Source organism: Odocoileus virginianus, unplaced genomic scaffold (genome assembly GCF_023699985.2).
Source record: "Odocoileus virginianus isolate 20LAN1187 ecotype Illinois unplaced genomic scaffold, Ovbor_1.2 Unplaced_Contig_2, whole genome shotgun sequence".
NCBI classification, from domain to species: Eukaryota; Metazoa; Chordata; class Mammalia; order Artiodactyla; family Cervidae; genus Odocoileus; species Odocoileus virginianus.
The window spans coordinates 4,650,174-4,652,885 of record NW_027224319.1 but is presented as its reverse complement, the minus strand read 5'-3'; positions in this window follow the sequence as shown (position 1 = coordinate 4,652,885).

The window sequence follows — 2,712 nt, the reverse complement described above, 5'->3', positions numbered from 1 at the left end:
GATTATGTGAATAAGCGAATGAATCAAGTGTCAGGGCTGGGCCAGCTGGACTCGGGATGAAGAGACCAATGAGGCAGGTCCTGGGGGTGGGATTCCACTTTGCATCTTGGGCACACAGTCTCCCTGAGGTCAGGGCAGGGACAATGAAGAGAAACAGGATAATGAGGGGCGCCATCTGAGGGCCATCCTGGGTGCTCAAGAAGGCATAGTAACCTGCCCCCAGGTTACTCTAGAACCACCTTTCTTTCCTTCCTCCTGCTACCTTTATTCTTCCTCCTTTATCATAAAGTTCCAGCCAGAACCTCTTCCGGATCCCCAGACTTGCATGTCAGATGGCCTCACAGATGCCTCCCCATGGACGTCCCAGGGGTGCCACCCACTCAGAATCTTCCCTCCAGACCAGGCTTGTTAGTGCCTCATCCGCCCAAGGACCTGAGCCTTGCTCAGACTCTCTGCTGTCTCTTAGGGAGAGTCTGGTCTTGGAGAGAGAGAGTCTCTCTCCTGATGGTTCCTATCCATTCAGCCCTGAGAATACGGCCTGGCACATTGCTCAGTAAACACTTGTTGAGTGGACAAAAGCCTTTCTATTCACCAGTAGGCCCCCCTTTTCAAGTCTTTGCTAGAGAAATATCTGTGGGAAACTCTCTCATTTGAGGGGCCATTGTGTAGAGCCCCTTGGGGGAATAGTTTTTTTTTCAGCCAGGGCTTCCCTGGTAGCTCACCTGGTAAAGAATCCATCTGCAATGCTGGAGACTCTGGTTCACTTCTTGGGTTGGGAAGATCCCCTGAAGAAAGGAGAGGCCACGAACTCCAGGATTTCTTGCCTGGAGAATCCCATGGACAGAGGAGCCTGGTGGGCTACAGTCTATGGGGTCGCAAAGAGTCGGACATGACTGAGTGACTAAGCACAGCACAGGAAAGCCAAGGACTCCTATTAATGATAATAGCCATGATTTATGAACGCTGCTTCCCACACAGTGAACAGAAACACACTTCTCTGGTCTTAGAACAGTACTGCCATGTGCATGCGTCACCAGCAAATTTTAGTGAGAAAAGTACGCCTCAAGGAAATTGGCTGACTCGACTGTAGTCCACACTCCAAGCCCCTTGTCATCTAAATCTTAGGGAGCACCAGTGGAGGGTGAAAGGGGTGGGGGATGTTGCAGGGAGTGACCCTCGGGTGGGAAATGGGCAGGTTTGGGTGGACCAGGATAAACTAGACCTCAGACCATCTCTCCCTGTGGTGGGGCGATGATGTTCACCTGGAGAAGGCCCTTGTAGCCCCACAGAAGGTGCCAGCAGCTGAGGCACACCATGTATCACTCCCTTGCCTGACCTCCACCCCGAGAGTACTCCCAGGCCTCATCCAGGTCTTCTGTGGGGCCCTGGACACTAATGGGGCTCAGCAACTTCTCCATGGAAGTTCAAGACTCATCTGTGGTCGTCAATGAGGCATCACATGAGGTCTGGGGAAGCTGGCCCATCATACTGTACCTGAGTCGGGGAGATCCCCTGGAGAAGGAAATGGCCACCCACTCCAGTATTCTTGCCTGGAGAATCCCATGGGCAGAGGAACCTGGCAGGCTACAGTCCATGGGGTCGCAAGAGCTGGACACGACTTAGTGACTAAACCACCATCATCACAAACAGATACAATGTGATACAATGTGAGCTTTATTTTTAAAAGAAAAAATGACCATAGTCATTTTATGTCCTATTTTACAACCAGCTTATTTTCATTTAACCTATCAGCCAATACACTTCAGTCACTATTGGCTCACATTTTTTTTTTCCTGTCTTATGCTTCATTGGGTGACTAGACTTCCATTTATTTAAATCGCTCCTGCTGTTGAAGTTGTTTCCCATTTTTTGCTTTGTTTTTAAGCAATGTTGAGATAAAAATAAGTTCCTAGAATGGAAATAGTATCAGAGTGTATGAGCATCTTAAGAGCTTACTGTGTTGCTAAATTACTACCTCGGATTGTAGACAGCAGTTAAGCAGTATTGCTCTTCTAGCAGTTTTATTTAAGCTACTTGGAAACAGGGAATGGCCTGAGTGCCCAGCCACTGGAGGAATGGTTAAGTAATTTGTGGTATACTCACTGGATTGCATATTGTACAGCCTTTAAGGTAAATCTGAAGACAATGTTAAATCAAGGAAAATGCTTGTGTTAGACTGGAGCAAAGGACCTGCTAAGCTGGGTTTGTCCCCACGTGATGGAGACCACAGTGCCCTTGGAGCCCACAGGTCCCCTCATCATCTCGGCCTGAACTGCACCCCAGGATCTGGAGCCCCAGGTGAGACAGTAAACCCTGGGGACTCAGAAGCCACAGTGCAAATCAGTGTCCAACTGTTTTTTTTTTTTTTTTTAAACAGCTTCATTGAGCTGTAATTGACATAGAATAACTTGCACATATTCAAAGTATACATTTGATAAGTTTGACATAATGTACATCGGTGAAACCATCCCCACAAGATAGCGCACATACCCACTATCCCTCCAAAGTGTCCTCACACCCCTTCAAATTCTCTGATTCCTGCCCAACACCCTCCTTATCAATCCTGCTGTCCTCAAGCAATCAGTGACCTACTTTCTGCTGCTAGATGGTAGTTTACATTTTCTGCTTGTTGTTCACCCAGTCGTCTCCGTCGTCTCCGACTCTTTGTGACCCTATGAACTGCAACATGCCAGGCTTCCCTGTCCTTCACCA